The 21731-nt window shown below is 42.7% G+C and overlaps 1 protein-coding gene across 11 annotated transcripts in view; it reads right to left on the minus strand.

The window, feature by feature from the left end:
• Nucleotides 1-21731, minus strand: part of LOC128755059 (teneurin-3-like) — a 162663-nt gene that overhangs the window by 116760 nt on the left and 24172 nt on the right. For 2 of the 11 annotated variants that reach the window (XM_053858265.1, XM_053858267.1), the window contains exon 1: nt 12693-12947. The exons of 8 other annotated variants lie outside the window; for them this stretch is intronic. The gene's annotated coding sequence lies outside the window, so the exon portion shown is untranslated. Of the gene's footprint in view, nt 1-12692; nt 12952-21731 lie in introns of those variants that run through there. One more of the 11 variants, XM_053858263.1, reaches the window with a different exon arrangement.

Genomic DNA, 21731 nt, shown 5'->3' on the forward strand with positions numbered 1-21731 from the left:
CACAATAATTGCACTGGTAAATTAATATAAATTGTTATTCAAGTTATATATATAACACTCAAATGCTATATATATATATATATATATATATATATATATATATATATATAGCATTTATATAATTTTATATACATTTTTCATCAACGCTGTTTTATATGTCATGTTCCCTGTTTTCTGTCATGCTTTTATTTTGTTTTTGTCTGTCCATTTCTGTGTTTCTGTTGCCCTGTTTGTCTCCAGCTTCCCGAGCGACACGGCTGAGATTCATTTGTGAATCAAGCTCACATGGATTTCAACACCTCTGTCCCAGCTTGCGTCGCCAGATGATTGCTTTGCGTCCGCACAGAAAACTCCTTCGATCCTCACTTCTCTTGTGCTCCTGTCATCTTGACGTCTTTTCACAGTCGCTGCCTTAGTTATTCTCGTTCCTCTGCTTTCGTTTATTGCTTCTTGTTCCTGCTGCGCGTGAGTGTTTTTGGTGAACTTTTTTCTGTTTCTCCATGTTGTAGTTATCCTGGTGAATAAGCGATGAGCACGTTTTGTTACTTGGGCCTCGTGAGCAACCTCTGAGTGCATCTTCTGTTGTCCCCCATAGTCAGGCTTCTTATTAATCACCTGCTTTCTGTTTCAGGTTTCATCCTGCCCATGTTCCTGTTTTCTCACTCCACTTTGGTGTTGATGTCCTTGGTTTATTGTTCCTGTTTGTCTTTTGCATTTATATTATTTATCTAAATAAATTATTAAATTATCATCACTCTCCCAAGTCTTCTGTAAACTTGCACCAATTCAGCCACTGGGTTCAACCTCCTAGAAAAAGCCATAACAGAACCATCTGGCCATGTCTCGGACCCAGCTGTTGTTGTGGGTTTGCAGAAGGCTGTTGGCATCCAGTGTACTAGAATAGCGACCCTGGAAAGAGCTACGCAGTGTCCTGGAGCAGCTACAGAATATCTCCACTGCCCTTGAGCGCATGTCTGTTCCACCCACTGCAGCCGACTCCTCTGTGTCGGTTTCAGCAGGAGTTTCTGTGGCTGACGCCGTACAACCTGTTGCCGGCTGTCGTGAACCAACCATCCCCACGTTGGAGGTTTATGCAGGTAAACCAGGGTTTTGTAAAAAAAAAAATCATTCACTGCAATGTTCGCTCGTCTTCAACTTACAGCCGTCTCACTTCCAGACGGACTGTGCCAAGAGCGCATACTGCATGAACCTCCTGCGCGATAAGGCCATTCAGTGAGAGCTCTCCTTATGGGAATCAGACCCTGGCAGACCTCTACTAGACCTCTACCTAATGCTTTTCAGCATTTACTGTGAGCTACGGGGGGGTTTTGACGCTCCTTTCATGAGCGGACCTAGATCTTCCAAGTGTCTTATCGCGCTCGCTCAGGACTCACCTCATGAGTCACAGGAGATACCTCCATTTCCTGATGAGGAAGACATGTTTTCAATTCAACCGTGTTCCCTATGGGTACTCCCTGGTACCAGGGACCTTTACTGGGGTCGTGGAGGCAGCGCTGGAGCCGCTCTGGATAAGTGGGATCAGGACGCTCATCCATCTGGACGATTGATTGATTCTAATGTCATCCAGGCAGGATTCGGAAGCCCACACCACTGCTGTCCTGTGTCAAGTGTCTGGAATTTGTGGTGAATCTACAGAAGAGCGCGCTGACACCCTGCACCCAAATCGGACAGCATTCCATGAGGATGAAAGATGGTGTCTCAGTCCTCCACCTCTGTGTCCACGGGAGTTGGCTCTCCTGTGTTGGGCCATTCGTTTGTAGAGAGGTTGTTTAGTTTTTGTAAAGGTCTGGGCACTCATGGCTGCAGTGGACTGCATAACATTGCTCCTTTTGTGGGGAGGCGTTTTGTCCTTGGGATGGACGAGTTTCTGTCTTAAGGTACGTTCACACCGAACGCGACTTCCGTGAGCGACAGGACTGATTTGCATACAAAGTCAATGGAGTTGGGCGATTGACGGCGATCAGCGGCGACCAACATGGCCGCGACATGACTGGAGTGTGCGACGCTACGCAATTTGAGCTACATACGGTGATTCCGGCTACTCAAGACGACACAACTGGGCTACTGTGACAGTTGCAGTAGTTAAAAAAATTGAACTACTGCGACCAGTCGGCCTGCGTTGACAAATCAGACACCAGATCCGCGAGTGACGTGTCCCCCAACGTCTTCCATGTCCAGATGCTAATCGCTGTTGTTGTTGAAATAACATTTTCTAGCATTACTCTAATTTTTTTATTAAATGTTATTGTTCTACATCATTCAAGCACTGTCATAGTGACATGACTTGCTTTAGGTTAACTATTGCTGTCCTATACAGATTTTATTTATTAGTACTCATCACTATGGCATGTAATTGAACTCAACTTTCATTATGTGCAGGACACCGAAGGAAGAGACCTTCAGAGGAAGGGGTCACCAGATGCTGAGCTCAAACGTCTACTAATGTACTCCCTCCACAAACCCAGCTCAGAAGACGGGATAGTTTTCAAGGTCCTCGTTCCTTCCAGGTTCCACATAAATTTAAAATGTACATGTTACTTTACCAAGCAAAACAACAGTTGACTGAAATGTGGATCATTTGGATCCTTCATTTATTTTCTTTGTAGCCACAGTTTCATTAAAGAACCGGATGCCGCCCCACTTCCTCCGCCTCTCTTGACCCTCATCCCTCTGGGGAAGATCTTTCAAAACACACCTACGTAGTTCACTTCAAGTTTGACTGTGATTCTGTGTGTATTGAATGAGTATAAATGAATGAGTTACTTTATTTTTGCATTTGTTTGACCAAAAACACAGCTTTGTTTTATTGCAGAGATGAATTATAGGTGCAACAATGTGGACCTATGCTTTGTTAAAATACGTGGCTGACTCTTTAATGAGCAAAAAGGAGAAGCCTCATCTGCGACGAAAACATATGCGGTTGGTGGCCGTGGTCCTCTGATCAGCTCCTGGAAGTGGACGGTCACACCAACACTGAAGCAGTTGGTGATGAGTCTCCTGTTACCGAATACCTGCAAAATATAAACCATACATGGATATGTAAACATACAGTATATATATTGGTGATAATTTAACAAAGTATATATAAACCATACAACAGTGCATCTACCTCACAGGATAAATACTATCGTCACAATGCATTTAACTGTTGCATTCATTGATTACCACAAAGTGGCGCTAACTGAAAAGACTCAAAGGAAATATAAACATTGTTTCAAATAGTCTAGTTTTAGTGTACAAATTATTGACGATGACAGATTACATATCTCCTAAAATTACTTCAAGTATACAGCAGATACGACTGCGGAGTTCATGAATTGATGACAGTTCAAAAAGACTTGGACACAAGTCGCCGTACATAACGACACATCGAATTGCTTACCAAGGACAGACCGAGGGCACTTGGTGTCCTGTATTCGGCCTCTGATCCGGACCAACAGGTCGTCCAACTCGCGGCAGTTCCGCCTGAAGTACCGCTCGAAACGGCCGTATCCCGGTGACGCTGCTGGAGGAGGAAGTTAAATTCACCAGTGTGAGCGGCTCTCGCAAATGCTACGAACCGAGAGACATCTCTTTTTCCATGTTTTCATTTAATATGTAGTGAGCACCGGCTCCGCCATCTTCAATCCACTGTCCACATCCTGAGACCACGCCCCCCGGCGATTGACCTACTTTGCCGACGTGTTCGAACCGGGCAGGTGGCAACTAATCACGACCTGAGCAAGCTACCTGCTACTGACGACTGGCGCTACCGCGACTGAAAAGTCGCGTTCGGTGTGAACGTACCTTTATGGTGTTGCGTGGTTTGAACTGAACCCTGACCTCATGTTTGCTACAGATTCTCGGAGTTTCTCAGACACAACAGCCACGTAGGGAATAACAATGCTGTTACGGCGCTGGAGATTGTTTTCCTTGTCCTTTGTTTTCCCTTTTCATGTTTTGGTAAAGGCCTAGTTGGGGTAGCCACATTTTTGAAGAGCATTCCTGATGTGAATCTGCTCCTTTTCTCTCCCCTTAGGTGAGCTGGGGATGTTTTGGGCTCGATGTCTCAAAGTTCTGATGACTCCAAGTTTTTGTTCTAGTGGGTGATGCGAGTCAAACTGGAAGTATTGGTCGATGTGTGTTGGTTTCCTGTACACTTCGATGTCGAGGCTCCTGTCTGCTTCAATGTTAACAGCACAAGGTCCAGAAAAGGTAGTTGGTTGTTTTCCACATCTTCTCGGGTGATTTTGATGTGTCCGTCTAAAAAGTTGATGTGTTGTGTCAAGGGTTCCACTTCATCCTTTTTGATTAGGACCCAGGTGTCATCAACATATCTGAACCAACAGCTGGGTGGTGTGCTCTTGTATGAGCAAAAAAGCAGCTTTCTCAACGTCTTCCATGTACATTTTTCGCAACTATGGGTGACACTGGGGCCCATTGTACAACCATGTTTTTGTCTGTAAAAAGATCCATTTTGTAATGGAAGTAGGTGGTGGTGAGGCAATTCACATATGTTCTCTGGTGAGAGACTGGTTCTGTCAGGTAGACAGAACCAGTCAGAAATTCAGACAGAGATCGTGGCTGAGTTTCCTTCTTACCGCGCCGACCACTTTGTTGGTGGGGATACGTGTGAAAGGGGACGTGACATCATATGAGACCATAGTCTCATCCACATCCAGTTCCCTGTATCTTTTGTGCAAAGTCTGTTGAGTTGATGATGTGGTAGGTGTTGTGCCCTACCAGCGGTGCCAAGAGTGTGGCTAGATGTTTGGCAATGCTGTATGTCACAGAGGTAATGCTGCTGACAATAGGTCTTAAAGGCGCTCCTGCCTTGTGAACCTTAGGGAGACTATAAATGCGCGTGCTGTCTTCCCCTGGGTATAAGCGGTAGTAAAGGAAACAGTCCAACGATTTGGACTTCTCAAGTCTTTGCAGACAGTCAATTGCCATCTTCTCATACAAGAAGATGGCAATTGACTGCAAAGGAGGTAATTGAATAAAATGCTACCTTGAATTACATGGTATTTGCCACTAGGACTGCACAGTATTGCATGTCAAATGTTGGATTGATAACTCCCCATCTCTAACATCTAGTAGCAAGTGGATTATTAGTCGGTGCATCTAAGTGTCATCTTTTTCTGACCTATGAATTGTTCCACTCTCATCCACTCCAGATTTAACTGAGGACAGTGAGGAAGAAGATTCGATTGGAGGTGATGCCTCTGACGATGCAGATGATCCTTGTGATGGTACTGACACTGGTCATTATCTTGCAAGCCAAGTTGGGCAAGGAATGGTTTTGTTCTGTAATTTAATTTCCATTGAGACAAACTATTTAACTGTCTGGTGGTCCATATTTCTGAGTTTCCCTGCCTTAATTGCTGACTTCAGGGATTTGCAAAGATTATGAAACAATTCATTAATATCCTGTGTGAAAATGATTCATATCATCCATGACCTTGCTTCTGCTGAATTTAAGTGCTAGATTAGTGAAGAACTATTTCTAGCTGTTAGTTGGTAGTGTCGTGTAAACAAGCTGTAAAGCTTCCATATCAGTGAAGGCACACCATAACATTGTGTGGAGGCTGGGGATTGTTGTTGCTCTGTTGAACATGTAAGCTTGTTCATATTACAAAAAGATGTAGATCTTCATAAAGAATTGTTGAAGCACAGAGGGACAAACCAACGTCATCTTTTGTCCCCAGTTAAGTTCACGTCAATCAGTTTCGAGAAACCTTTCATCATTTAAGGTCAGTACAGCTTCTGAAACTGACAGTTATCTCTGAAGTAACCAACAGCTCAAGATGTCAACATAATAAAACAGCTCAGAGGTGCAACAATGTCAAAATGCACACAGAAAAGTTCTATTATGTGTATGCATTGTTTAATACAATTCAGTGATCTGGAGGTGACTGGCCCATCACTAATCCATGAATTCATGTTGGGAAAAAAATGGGACTGCACAGTTTCTTTAGAATCAACTCGCTCTCTTTCATGATATGATCTTTTTTTGTTGACAAAATTGAGCACTCAAATCCTTACTGATGGCCCCTTTTCGCTTCAGTGTACTCAGCCATGTCACTGTATATTTTATGGTGGCATGTGGAATTATTTTATTCATAATTTTCATCGACTTTTCAATTCATTTTTTTCATATGCAGTCATTTTCGTGAATGTCTTGTTTTATGTATTTTATCCTTTAGAGGGTTCGTAGGGGGAATAAGAATTTCATGTCGATTATAGCACTGTCTATCTGTAGTTGAATTCTTGCCAATAGCGATGTTTTTATTTGTTTCAGATGTTTCCACCAATCTAGTGTGTACCTCGATGGAACCTGTAACCTCAGCTAGTGTGATCTCTGGAGAAAATAGTATTATCATCTGTAAGAAAAAAAAAAAAAAAAAACTTGTTAGCTGCTTGTTAAGTGGTTGCAAGCGTAACACATCTTCATTCATTTATTGAGACGAGCCCCAGTCGCTAGAGGATCTGATATGTTTTGCCGTCCGGATTGACAATCAGTTACGCGAGCAGCATAGAGAGCATACGTTCTCCAGCTCACAGCCCTTCACTCATCCTTATCCCTGAGTTCCTACTGTCAACTCGCCTGCTTCAGAGACTCACTTAACCAGTCCGGAACCCATGAAAGTGGGTCACACCCGCCAGACCATCGAGGAGCGCAATCACTGGTTCTCCATCGGTCCCTGCCTTTACGGTGGACTGATGACATTTTAATATTTTCTAGAACCCAGGTAGAACACATACTCTATGTTCACAAGGTTCTACAACATTTGTTAGAGAACTGTTTATTTGTAAAGACAGAGAAATACGAGTTAGGGGTTTCATCTGTGAGTTTTCCTCAGTTTCATTCTGGGACAGGGACAACTTCGACCAAGACTGAGGCGGTAGCTCAGTGGTCCGTTCCCACTAACCGCAAGAATTTGCAGCAGTTCCTCTCACGCTGCTGACCTCACCCCAACGTCCTTTTGTCTGGTCATTGGTGGCGGACGCTGATTTCAGACGACCACGGCAGCTCTTCTCCTATGCTCCTATCTTTCGGCACACGGATCCAGCTCTGCAGTTCATCGTCGAGGTGGACGCATCTGCCACTGGAGTCGGGGCTGTTCTCTCCCACCATGGCCCATCTGATAACAAAGTTCATCCCTGCGCCTTCTACTCACGGAACCTCGCTGCGCTTCAGGAGTGGAGGCACTGTCTCGAGGGGGGTGGATACACCGTTTATCACCCTCACGGACCACAAGAACTTGTTCTATTTAAATATAGCTAAAAGACTGAATCCCCAGGCCAGGTGGTCATTGTTTCTCGGACGCTTTAATTTTTCCTTGCCTTTCCGTCTAGGTTCTAAGAATGTCAAACCCAATGCACTGTCCTGCCATTTTGCTGCAGTAGAAGCCTGCTCCTGATACGATCCTACCGGAGTCCCGTTTTATCTGTGCTGCTACCTGGGATATTGAGAGGGTTTTATTGGAGGCTCAGACAACAGAACCAGGTCCAGGTAATGGACCCACTAATCGGCTGTACTTACTTTCTGCAGTTTGCTCCCAGGTGCTACAGTGGGGACACACTTCAAAGCTAACCTGTCATCTGGGGATCCACCGCACTCTCTCCTTCCTCCACCAACACTTTTAGTGGCCCAATATGTCCCGGAATGTTAAGGACTTTGTATTAGCCTGCACAGTTTGCTAGAGGGAAAAGTCTGGTCACCAACCCGCAGCAGGACTTCTCCAACCGCTTACTCTTCCAAGGCGGCCATAGTCCCACATCTCTGTTGACTGTATCACTGGTCTTCCCCGTCTGAAGATAATACAGTGATTCTCTGTCATGGATCGTTTTTCGAAGATGACACACTTCATTCCCCTGCCGAAGCTTCCATTGGCATTAGAGACTGCTAATCTGCTGGTGCCTTACGTTTTTAAGAACCATGGACTCCCCACAGATGTTGTGTCTGACCGTGGCCTTCAGTTCACACCTTAAGTTTGGCAGGCTTTCTTCAGGGCTGTAGGTGCCTCGTTCAGCCTCTCTTCTGGATACCACCCACAGTCTAATGGCCAATCTGAACGAGCAAACCAAGAACTTCAGTCAGCTTTGTGCTGTGTTACTGCTCGTCACCCCACATCTTGGAGCGCTCACTTACCCTGGGTAGAATATGCTCACAATTCCCTAACGTCATCTGCCACTGGCTTGTCTCCCTTTATGGTGGCTTATGGCTACCTGCCTCCACTGTATCCTTCCCAAGAGCGCAAAGTGCTCAGGCTCACATTCGCCACTGTCAATCCATCTGGAGGCACACCAGGGCAGCCATCTCTCGTACGGCCCTGAGGAGCCAAAATGTGGTGGACAGGTATCGGTTTCCTGTTTCACAATATGAACCTGGGTAAAAGGTGTGGCAGCGACCTTCCCCTGCAGGTCAAGTCCGCAAGTTGGCTCCACGTTTAATTGGACCATTTGAGGTGAACGCCTCCGCAGTTCATCTCAAGCTCCCTGGATCCTTAAAGGTCCACCCTACGTTCCATGTGTCCCTCCTGAATCAGCTGGCTGGACAACATAAGCTGCCTCTTTTAGCAGTCTTTTTTGATTTCGACAGTCCTGTGAGTAAACTGTGTATATTGATGGATACAATAATGACACAGATACTGATCATGTTAACATTTATGAATTACAAATCTTTTTATCCATATTGCTACACTTCCTTGACAATACATACTGTTTTCTGAATGTTTCTGAACGTGTAATTCTCAGTCAATCATACTCCTCATTGCTTGCTCCCTTTGGTGATCTGGCAGTGGGCATAAAAAGCCTGTTGTGTAGATCACCCATGACGCTCTTTGAACTTAAGCCACTGCTTTGGAAGGGAATGCGTGCCTCAGTCATCAATTCCCAGAACCTCTTTGACATTAACACTTGCTTCATCCTATAATAATATTATAAACCCTTAGTATGTAATTGTGGTTGAATGATATGGTCATTTCAGATTGTTGACTTTCATTTCTCCCCGTTGGAAATTTTACAAGAGTGGGGCATGGTCTGGCATCCTCGACGGGCATATGGCCAATCCTATGTGCAAAGCCGATTACAAATGTGGTTAGTGCATAGTGAATAGTGTAGAGGTTGAGGATTGTTTTGGTTTTGTATCTTCTATTATAATTAAATTGTGAGTGAAAAGAATGACTAAACTGTTTTGACTAAAATGCATTGAGTTTTTGTTTGACTAAAACTAGACAAAACTGTTGTGACTTTTAGTCAACTAAAACATACACATAACATCAACAGTTAACCACCTCCCCTAAGAAAAATAATATGTGGCATGAGATGAAGACTAAATAGGTGACAAAATGAACACCAGTTTCACACTGCAACAATGGAATCCTAACTGAACATTTATTTTATTTTCTCTCCCTTGGTTACTTCCGCTTAATTTGTCGTCATCAATATATTCTTTGTATGTTTTCCTAATTCTTCCATCATATTCTTCATTTCCATTTGAGTTTGATCAATTTTGGTTGTGACTTGCAACTATGCATTATAACATAATTTAAGTGCACAAAATCTAAATAGCTGATTGAAAATAGTCAAATGAAAATGCAAACTCAGCTAACATAACTACCTGTTTCAGTGGAACATTTTTCGACAAATAAGATCAACGTTTGGGACGTTACGTTTGGGACACATCACTGGAAACACTAGAACGACTGGAGCTAAAACGAAAAACAAAAAAGGCACACCTACTGAATCCACATTTATTTTGAGCAGGCACCGATGATCACTTTAGGCAATAAAATAGGGCATACTGTTGCAATCCAAGTTGCATGGCAGCACATCTCTTGGGTGGCTCACATCAAGTGGAAGGCACTGTGGATATTGACTGTGAGTTAAATACAGTTCACACAGTGATCATAAACAAAAATGTCCCAAACTTATGTGTCACCTGCTTTCTCACTAGAGAACCTATGTCTATGGAGTGAGACAATATTTTGAGCTAAGGAGGCACTTGGCTGGGATGCAAATTTTTTCTGTGGTTCTGATGTTATTTTCATGAGAACAAGAAGTCTTCCTGAGTCTCTGCAGCGTGATGAATGACAGGGAGCACTTAATTTGATCACCCCTGTGTCAGGTTGAGAGGGAGCGATTGTTCTTATGCATTTGTCCACTTCCAAATAATCAATGGTTTTGAAATATCTCTAGCAAGCAGCTATCACTGCTGTTGTGAGTCAGAACACTGGATGAGCATCTGCTCCTCAGAGGTTCTGACGCTTTATACCATGTCACCGTTGTACAGACGAGACCAAGCCTGTAGCTAACAGTAGCGTCCCGCACACTGTCGTAACAGAGGCTCGAGCTCTCTCACTGATAGGCAGAGTTTGGCGCTGAGGGGCTCACTTTGTGTAGCAGGCTCACGGTGTCCACCGGTCAATTTTGACAGGGATAAGGCGTGGTGCAGTGTTTGGTTTCATTGGGACAGAATGAAGCAAAGGGATCCTGGTTTTCCCTCTCGGACTGTACATTCGTACAGTGCGGCTACCAGAAATGAAGCTCGAGGTGCCACCAAAGATGTGAACTGTGGACTGCAGTCTGAGACAATGTCCATAGCAATGCCATGGAGGTGAAAAACATGACTGATGACTTGGTCTTCACTCTCTAAAGTGGGCAAATGCTTGAGTCAGGCGGCAAAGTTCACCATCTTTTCAAATCTGTCCACAATACTGAGGATGGTTGTGTTGCTGTTGGATGGGGACAGCCTAGTGACAAAGTTGATAGCAATGCGGGACCAAGGCTGCCTAGGGATGGGGAGCCACCACATGTGTTACATATATAATTACATAAGCGCTGACAATTCGGGCAGAAATGCCTCCACAGTACAAAGACTTTTACCACCAAAGCTACATCACCAGAAACAGAGTGCTCTCTCTCTCTGTATATATAAAACTGCCTGAAGCCGCAAATCCTTATGCAGGATGTAAACTTCTGTAGGTACATGACGATGGACGACCGGATGGAAATCATAGAGAATGGAACAGATGCATCGATCTATAAGGGACATCTCTGACAGAGTGGACTGATCAAAAGCAGACTCTTCGTCATGATGGCAGCAACTCCGGAGTCATCAGAGTTGGCAGACAGGGTCATGGCAGACCCGAAGAATGCTAATGAGCTGACCTGAGTAGAGACATGAGGAACAGACTAAAAACAACTTCAGATATACATAATTATCTGCTGTGGAGTCTATTGTTATTATTGTGCAATCTAAAATAAAAGCAATACATACATGTCTGCCAATCACGGCCCTTGGTTCACCTAACGCGGAAGTGGGAGGACCAATTTGATAGGGGTGAAAACTCCTTCAAATATGCATATTTCCCATGGCAAATGAATAAAGCTGTATCTGGAGGTGTATAAGTGACTACTATGGGGTCTATTTTGATTTTTGTGCAATATAAAATAAAATCAATACCTCATACACGTCAGCCAATCACGACACATGGTTCACCTAACGCGGAAGTGGTGGGACCTATTTGGTTGGGATAACAACTCCTTCATAGATGCACATTTCCCCCTGGTAAATTAATATATCAATAATAAATCATGTGGAGTCTATAGTGATTTCTTCAAAGAAAAACAGAGCTCTGTACCTGTCAGCCAATCACGATACATTGTCATTAAGACTGCGGAGAAAAACGGACATAGACGATCCAATGACAAACATCTGATTTTGTGGAATTAATGTTTTGCATGTGGTAGAAAGCGCCATGAAATCATTTATTTCAATTTCCTCTGACTCAATAAAAGAAAGAAAAAAGCACCAGACATCAGGAAGGCCATCCAACTCAAGAAGGAGTCTTGTCAAGACCTTGATGTCTCGTGGGACTCCTGAAGCAGTTACAAGGTACCGGTTGGACCAGAGAGCTGCTGCTTCAGCTGTTGCTCAGGCTAAGCAGCAGGTGTGAGAGGATTTCGCAGAATCCATGGAGGAAGACAGTTAGTCTGCACCAACACGCTTCTGGAAAACGGACAAGCATCTCAGACTGGGGAGACAACAGAATATCAAAGCTCTTTACAGTAAGGATGGAACACCGTTGATTTAAACTAAAGATGGAAATTGCCATCGGAAACAGCACTTTGAAGAACGGACGTTCCACCCTCGGTAAGGGAGACAGAGCTGGAGGATGATGTGCAGTCTTCATCGATTTCTCAGGCTGATTTGCGGTTTGGTGGCCTGAGAATCCAGTCACTGCTATTTGCAGATGATTTGGATCTCATGGCTTCATCACGGTGCGACCTTCATCTCTCACAAGATTGGTTTGTATCTCAGTGTGAAGCTCAGTGTGGATCAGCAAATCTCAGTTTGAGGTCATGGTTCTCAACCGGAAAAGGGTGGATTGTTCTTTTCAAGTACGGAATGAGTCCCTGCCTCAAGCAGAGAAGTTAAAGTATATTCTCGTCTTGTCTTGTTCTCGAATGGGGGGGGGGGGGGGGGGGGGGGGGGACACCGCAACTGAAAGTTCTCCTTGGCACGGAACAAATCCAACAAAACTCAAACTTAACCTAGAAGTTATATGTCATGTTCTGTCATGTATTAAAATTATGTTCTTCCACAAATTGTTTAATAGGTAAGTGGAAAACGACACTCATTGTGAATGCCCAAACACAGACAACATTCAGATAACAGAGTTTACCTGGTTTCCAGAGGAACATTGCTGCCCTGCGCCCAGCTGCCCTGTAACGGGGCACTTCCAGGGCGTGTAGTCGGCAACTTGGCTGGTGATTGACCGGCAACAGGGGCCGGGCTTCCACTATAGGTTGTAAACTGGTGAGTGGACGTCAACAACTGTCCAGTGGAGCACAAAGATTGGTTGAGTGATGTTATGGCGGCATGCAGTCCATGCAAGGTTGGCACGGGGAGCAGTGTGGAGTTGTGGTAATTGGATGGTGGCTCTGCAAACATGAAGAACACATATGTATTTATATATAAAAAAATGTCTGTCTCTACTTGATTCAGAAATAAAGTGAAAGATACAAACTATTAAAATACTGGATTCTTGCAAAAGTCAGCAATATCTCATTAAAAAAACACCTCATGCATTTTTTTTTCTAGTCAATGACATTTCAGAGAATACCGCCAGAAATACATGACTCAACTTCTGTTCGCTTCATATTAATGCAGAAACATTGCAAGGTAACCTTTGTGTGAACCATACGAAACAACCAACTCATCTTACTTTGGCATCAATAATTTCTTGCAACAGCACTAACACAACACAAAAGGAAGAATGCTGGCCCTCTCAAGTACAAATACCCTTCTTTTAGAGTCAGTTAACACATGTTTCAATGAGCTCTATTCAGATCCTCTCTGCATCATCGGAACTGTATGTGACCTGTGTAACGCGAAGGGAGGAAGGTAAATAGCGGCACACATGGATGCGTAAAACGGCAAGACAGAGAAGCACATTGCAAAGACAAATATGAACACAGTTAACATTCAATATGTGCCATGGCAAGCCTTGTTTTGATAAACAGTCATGTTTAATTAAAGAAAATATTGTCTATATCTCTCAACAGTTGCACTTGTTCTGAATGCACTTAGTTGTAGTGATCGTATGACTAAAAGTTACACTGCATATACAGTACCTTAAATGCCCATTTTATGAGAGAACATGTTTAATTTCATGTTTTTTCAACAGGCCGCTCAGCCAATTGGTCATTATTTGATTTCTGAGTGAGGCAAAATCTGAAAATGATACATTTATTTTTATTTAATTTCATGTTTTATTACACATTATCGAAATGTTAGCGATAAACACATATTCAACATTCATAAATGTTGTAGTAATTAATGATAAGATCTAAAAGTACTACGACTAAATATAGTTGTAATTGTCATGATCTGCTTTTATTTTGTCCCGTTTTGTTTCTCCCTCCTTCCTTCCAATCATCCTCTAATCACCTGTGTATAAGAACACCTGAACTCCAGCAGCGTGTGGCAGATTGACTCATCTTGTTCCCGTGGTAAATTGTCTCTCCTCGTTCATTCTCGCTTTTTGTGCGCTTGTTTACTTATTTTGATTAATCTTTCTGAAACCCTGGTGCCTGAGTTATTGGTTTGTTTCTTCCTCTGTTTCCACGTATTTCCTGGTTTGTTTTGTGATTGACTATATCTCTTCATTGTGTTTTTGTTTATCTGTTTATAGATTTAAGTTTGTTTGATTCTCCCGATTCGGTGACGCTTTCTGTTATTCTTGTTTGTGGACTTCTGCCGGTTTGGTGACTCTTTGATTTTGGACATTACATTCTGACTTTGCTTTGTTTCTCCTGGTTAGGTGACCCTTTCTGTTCAGGTTTTATTGAACCATCTTCAACCAAAACAGTAATGCCTTGGTGTTTGCACAGAGTTGATGCCATCAATGCATCATTGCAACTAGATGTCAAATTACCACATTAATTGTGATTAATTAAGCACAGACATGACTTGTGAGTCATTTTTATTTATTTATTTTTTAATTGTACTAGTGGGGCACAAAACGGACAATACATGCAAATCATGGTAATGCCCCTCGGCACTACCATGATTTGTCAGCAACAAGACCCAAGATGAAGACAAGTTCATTTATAAGCAGACAGAAATTAAATTATGAATCAGGGTTACTGCCCCGTGTAAACAGTCGTGGTGCACCACCACGGCTTAAATGAAAGCCGCCATGCTTCCAGAATAATGTTCATTTAAAGCTAAAGTTTAAAGTGAAGAGAGAGCCTGCAGCCAACCAATCAAAGGAGAGAACAGCAGTGATGCAACCATGTGCCCAGTGCTGCAGTGACACACACATTGCTCAAAGAAACTGTCTCACTGTGATCTACAATTATACATTTTATATTTACAATTCATTGGTAACACTAATCCCTGGTTTCCACATAATTTCAAATAACCAAGGATGTTTTTTCGGCGTCGATTAAATAGCCATAGTAAAATTGTGACAATGTGCAGGTGTGTGGGTGACACAACATACAACATACATACTTTCAGTACTTGAAGAATGATGGCAGTGGTGAAGACAGATGCTGAATAAGTGTGTGAAGACAGAAACTGACAAAAGCATGAAAGCATTTCCATGTCGATGAAGAGACAAACACGGTATCCTGTCTTTAAAGCCATAAATATTGCCTCCTCATCATTATAGAACATGCTCCATCGCAGGCATCTAGACTAGAACTGTGGACCCCAAACAAGGTAAATACAATGCGACTTCTCTGTTTAATACTGATCTTTCTTTTGCCAATAAGTGCCTCATGAAGTCATATGAATTTGATTGAACTTCAAGTGCTCAAATCCACACATTTCATCCATGTGTCTCCAGTGTTCAGCTCGACCACCATTGCCCGTCAGCTGAGCAGCTTGGCGAACTGGAGCGGATTCACCACTGTGATCATGACACAGTTCGTGAGCTTGTTGGAATCAACTTTTCAGGTTTACAAACAGATGTTATCCCGTCAGAACACGCCGCTGGCTCAAAATTGTGAGCATAATCCGAGACCGGCACAGAGCTGTGTACATGTGATTGATTCAGAGGGCTGCAGAGCATCATGGGAACCATACAGTTTCATTTCACATCACCATACCCGTACTGGAGATTATTGTCGAGAGTGACTGACATGCCAGCTATTGTTACATTAGTAATTCTGCCGGTATGTTGTCAGTGACATTTATTATTATGCCGCATTAAAAGACTGATGCAAACAGTTCTCCTACTTGGAAAGATGAAACTGGACTATAATTGTCATCAGTGGTACACTTCAACTATGAGAGATGGGGTGGATACGAGTAAGGGGTGCAAACCTCATGCTTTGGGTCTGTAAAAGGGACATGATGACTGATCCGACGGTGAAATGTTAAGCCAAACCTGCTGCCATCATAGAGAGTATTAAAGATGGAACATAGTTGGCTCTTCTAGCGTGACAATGATGCCAAGCACACCAGTTGGGCAACAAAGTGATAGCCTCATAACATGACTGCTCTAGAGCAGATCTGAATGGAGGAATGGGCTACAGTGTGTGCAAACATAACTCAAATGAGGTTGTGTTAGATAGAACTGAGCTCAACTTTTGTCATTAATCAAATACTTATTTACCATCATAATTAAAAAAAGTTCTTTAATAATTCTACAGTGTGATTCCCTGAATCAGTCATTCATCAGACATCACACACAGTAAAACAGTAAAAACAATCAAGTAAATAAATAAATCTGAAATGGAAAGCAGCCAATCAAGAAGCGAATTGAAGTTTTGGCATTTATTGAAATGGTGACTACAAAAACACTAGTTTTACTAGTCCCCTACGTGCAGTTTCCCTCAGCTGGTCCCTTCATATGTCTGGCCGGATGCACGACTTCAGTTCCATGAGCTGTGGACACATTACCATCATTTTGTTGTGTTTCTTTTTGCATATTTCCATTAAAAATATGCTTATTTTGATGTGTGAGATTTCATTATTCATTATTTCGAGGGCATGATGGCTCTCATTTAAGCAGTCGCGCCGCGCCACAATCATTTACATGTCGCCGAAATCCTGAAATTGCAGACCCATTGCAGCCTTTAACTGCTTGCAGCTTCAGCTTTTGCAGTAATTCTCCTTTATACATTTTTTTGAAGCCACAGGGGTGCAGTGACTAGAGGATAATTCAGCTTTCTTGTGCAGTAAACGAAAACGAGAAGGGAGTATTTGTTTATTTTTTATCCCCATGTAAGACGCTTTAGTCTTATTTTTATTCATCAGTTATTACACACATTCACACAGTTTATTGTTGAATCAGAATTATTTGATTCTCATTGTGATTGTTATTACAGTAGGAACAGTTCAACTGTTCTCCTCTGGCACAGTTCCAGCCACTGGAGTGACCCCCCTCTTCTTGAGGAATTGTCTTTAAATAATGTAAACTCCACCTATTCATTGCGCTACGGGGTGCGAACTGAAGGTGGCACTTTCTCTTCATACACACAGCCCAGAGTGACGAGTGAAAGCTGGTCTCACACCAACTTCAGTTGTGTTTTGAGACAACTCTAGAGAGTAATTAGGGTACCACACATCATCTATCCAGTCAGTAAAGAGTCAGGAATAGGTTACTTGATGTCACTTGAAGAAGATTAGTGATTGTAAAGTAGTAGTGGGTGAGAGTGTGGCCAGACAATGTAGGATGGTGGTGTGCAGGATGACATGGTGGTGAGGAAGGTGAAGAGGGCAAAGGCGGAGAAAAAAACTAAGTGGTGGAAGATGAAAGAGAAAGTCTTGATTTGCTTTCAGGGAGGGTTGGACGCAGGCTTTGGGTGGCCAAGACGGACTTCCAGATGACTGGGCAACTACAGCTGAGGTGATCAGGGAGACAGGTAGAAGAGTTCTTGGTGTGTCATCTGGAAGAAAAGTGGACAAGGAGACTTGGTGGTGGAACAATCAAGTGCAGGGGTGTGCAGAAAGGAAGAGGTTAGCTAAGAAAAAGTGGTACATTGAGAGAACAGAATAGAGTAGACAGGAGTACAGGGAGGCCCAGCAACAGACAAAGGTAGTGGTGTCAATGGCCAAACAGAAGGCCTATAAGGACTTGTATGCAAGGTTGGGCAGTAAGGAGGGTGAGAGAGATTTGTACAGACTTGCAAGGTAGAGAGCTAGAGATGGGAAGGACGTGCAGGTTAGGGTGATCAAGGATAGAGAGGGGAACATTTTGACTGATAACAGAAGTGTGTTGGGAAGATGGAAAGAGTACTTTGAAGACCTGATGAATGAGGAAAATGAGAGAGAACAAAGAGTAGAAGGCTGAAGTGAGAAGGGCATTGAAGAGGATGAAGAGTGGAAAGCCAGTGGGCTCTGATGATATACTGGTGGAGGTCTGGAAGTGTTTTGGAGAGGTGGCAGTAGACTTTTCAACGAGAACATTTAACAGTCTTTGAGAGTGAGAGGATTACTTAGGAATGGAGGAAAAGTGTGCTCGTGCCCATCTTCAAGAACAAGGGAGATGTGGAGTGTTGTGGCAACTATAGAGGAATAAAATCAATGATCCATATGATGAAGTTGTGTGAATGAGTAGTGGAAAGTAGACTAAGGACAGAAGTTAGCATGTGTGAGCAACAGTCTGGCTCCATGCCAAAAAAGAGCACCACAGATTCAGTGTTTGCTTTGAGGATGTTCAAGGAGAAGCACAGAGATGGTCAGAAGCAGCTTCATTGTGTCTTTGTGGACCTGGAGAAAGCGTTCAACAGAGTGCCAAGAGAAGAGTTGTGACATTGTATGAGGAAGTCTGGAGTGGCAGAGAAGTACGTTGGAGTGGTGGACATGTATGCCAGGATTAAGACAGTGGTGAGGTGTGCTGCAGGTGTAACAGAGGAGTTCAAGGTGGAGGTGGGACTTCACCAAAAGCTGCAGTAAGATAGATGACTTGTGTGAATGAGAGGGACCCAAGTGGACAGGTGAAGTTACAGGATGCAGAGATAAAGAAGGTAGGGCATTTTAAGTACTTAGGCTCAACTGTCCAGGTCGATGGAGAGTGTGAGAAAGAGGTAAAGAAGCGGGAGCAGGCAGGATGGAGTAATTGGAGAAAAGTGTCAGTCGTGATGTGTGACAAAAGGGTGTCAGCAAGGATGAAAGAGAAGGTGTACAAAACAGTGGTCAGGCCAGCAAAGTTGTATGGTTTGGAAACAGTGGAACTGAGGAAAAGACAGGAGGCAGAGCTGGAGGTAGCTGAGGTTCTCTCTGGGAGTGACCAGGATGGATAGGATCAGGAACCAGTATATCACTATTCTTTACCTCTAAACCCTTCACTGAGCAACTCTTCCACAATGCCCTTCAATGCAGACAGCTGCAGCCTGTAATCAGTTTAACCCACATTCTTTCTTGTTATTGAAGCCCGTCTTCGACCTAGCTTCCTACGCCAATGTAAGTAACTAGACTATGGCAAGTGGTTCCTGCGCAGATGGACTATAATGTTGTCCAATCCACGAGTGATTTGAGTGATTGAGTTAGATATTGAGTTAACTGGCCTTCTCTCAAAAGTGAAGCATTTGAGTTCTTGACTCCTGCTCTTCTTGTGTTAAAAAGACAATTCTCTCATAAAAAGCAAATTTAAGAACTTGCAGTCAATGAAGTGTGAGTGGAGTAATGATCTATTCAGGATGCTGTATTGTCTTTCTGTTTCAATAAGGTGTTTGCAGAGCTCCAACAGATCACAAAGCAGAACCTACCCAACACTTTCAATGCTGAGCTTGACTGCGATCTTCCACAACTGATGTCGTTAATCAGCCAGAAGGCTTCCAAAACTGGGATGATTTCAGATTGTTTGGCTGAAATTTTGAAAGTCCATGATGAGCAGGTGAACAAATCATACACATTCTAGTAAATCACACATGTAGCAATGTTCAGTCATTATTTTTTTTCTGGATTGTGAAGCAATTGTGTTGTTGGAATAAATACTTTTAAAATGCTATTCATTTACATATGTATGAAACTATTACTCAGTCATCACGCTAACAGTAACATCAAGTTTCACGTACCACTGTCCTTCATTGCCAACCTGTGTTTTTGCGTGAGGATGCTTCTGGGTTTTTCAAATCTGAAAAATCACTGAATGTGGACAAGACCAAAGAGATTGTTGTGAACTTCAGGAGAGCTCACGTCCAGCATGCAACGGTTCTGCAGTGGCGAGAGTGAGCGGTACTTAGTTCCAGGGAGTTTCTGCAGTTCGCAGAGGACCTCTCCTGGGCCAGCGACACCTCATATCCATGTCCAAACTTGTTGATGTTTGAGTGTATGATTCTCCATATGAAGACTGCCAAAATCAGTTCACATCAAGCTGCTTACCATGCTGTGATGTCACAAAAGATGGCCCTTGTAAAAGCCAGATATCTCAAGCTGCAACACTTCACATTCAGTATCAAGTACCATGAAGCACTCAATTTCTCTGCGATCATCTGCAAACCACACTTTTTCATATCGACGTGGTAAGTGCCAAGGAATGTCCCAGACTTAAGGAACTCAAAGCTAGATATTTGCACAATGCTTGAACTTCTCAATAGCCTTATGTTCCACTGTTAGATTTGTAATACACACCACAGAGGTTCTGCATTGCTTTGTCAGTATGAAGTTATACAAAGTTTATATCCTGGTCCCCACTTGGCAGGCTTTTAGCTAGGATTTTGAAACATGGAGTCTACAAAACCAATTTTGATCCCAATTACGCTGTGCAATCCTTCGCTCCCTGGAGTGGTTTGGCACTGGGGGCGGGAGGAGGGAGCTGCGTGAAAAAAAAAAAAAAACGAAAGCACCAAACTTCAGACAAACAAAATTCCATGTCAATTCAAAAGATATTTTTAGGATACAACACCTACAACTCTTCTTTGTGTTTTGCTGGAAAAGAGCCCCGATATAACAGCAACACAAAACAAATTTTCCCGGTTGCAGCAGTAAGAGAGCAATCCATTCAGGGAAAAAAACAAGCAAGCTCAAAAATTCAGATAAACACCACCTATGAGGTCCCTGTCATAGAGATTGTTTAGAACTAGTGGCAATATCGTCACATGTCAGCGCTCACGTTAAAAGGAGTTTAAGTTGACTGTGGTACAGTTACCAGCGACAGGATCACAGCCAATCAGAGGCAAGTGTGCACATTCAGACAGTTTCCATGGCATAAGTATGAGAAAAATCAAAATAATACACAGCTTTTTCTCTAAGGAGTGTAGTCAGAGCATGGCTGGGAACAGTGCATTCACAACTGGAGCAACAACCTTCATAATCAGGACGTAGAAGAAGCACAACAAATCCGAAAAGCATGACATTGTTGACACTGCATGTCATTTTTTTTTTATTTTTCAAGTGAATTTGAACAGTACAATTCCGATTTTTTCAAATCCGAACCAAAGCTCTTTCATATGGAGATAAAAATCAGATGTCTGTCCGATGCAACTGCAGTCTGTACAACCAGGTCACATTCATCCAACCTACGCATCATCAACAAGCGAGAGAGTGGAAAAAGGGTTGGTACCCACAAACTGACATTTCTTGTGATACGCAAGTAATGAATGAACTCTGTGTTAGCAAAGCAGCAACAAAAAATGTTTACAAGGAACCAGTTCCGCCACTATCAGTGCAAGGTTTTTTTTAATTTCTATACATTGTGTTCTTATTGAAAAATCATATGAAAATTAGTGTACACAAAAAATTTGTTTTGGTGCACCTAAAACAAATACGAACAAAACAAAACCAAAGTTGAAAGGCTGTGATGGCTTGGCTATGACACTAATGAATGTTCAAATGTGCGCAAGCCAGTGACCATGAGCTTATTTCATTTTCTTAGCCACACAGGGATAATGGGAGGCATGACTAGAGATTCCTGTCGTTGCGTGTGTGTATGTGTAGGCATGTTTTGCCATACTTGTGAGTACCAAGTCTTGACAAGCCACCTTCTTGTGAGGTCATTTTGCTTTGTGAGGACAAAGTGATCGAGACACAACAATACACAAAAATATACCAGTATGACGATATTGTTTTCATTTCTATAGGGATAAATAAGCCAGCCCGACGTGATGTGCAAAGGAAGAGATATGATTACTACATTGGCAGGGACTTTGGATGTCCCCAGTACAAATGGTATACCATGCCAAAATTTGGAACGGCTAGTAATAAATATATTTTTATATATATATTTTATATATATATATATATATACATATATATATATATATAT

The sequence above is a fragment of the Synchiropus splendidus genome, chromosome 2 (assembly GCF_027744825.2).
Source record: "Synchiropus splendidus isolate RoL2022-P1 chromosome 2, RoL_Sspl_1.0, whole genome shotgun sequence".
NCBI classification, from domain to species: domain Eukaryota; kingdom Metazoa; phylum Chordata; class Actinopteri; order Syngnathiformes; family Callionymidae; genus Synchiropus; species Synchiropus splendidus.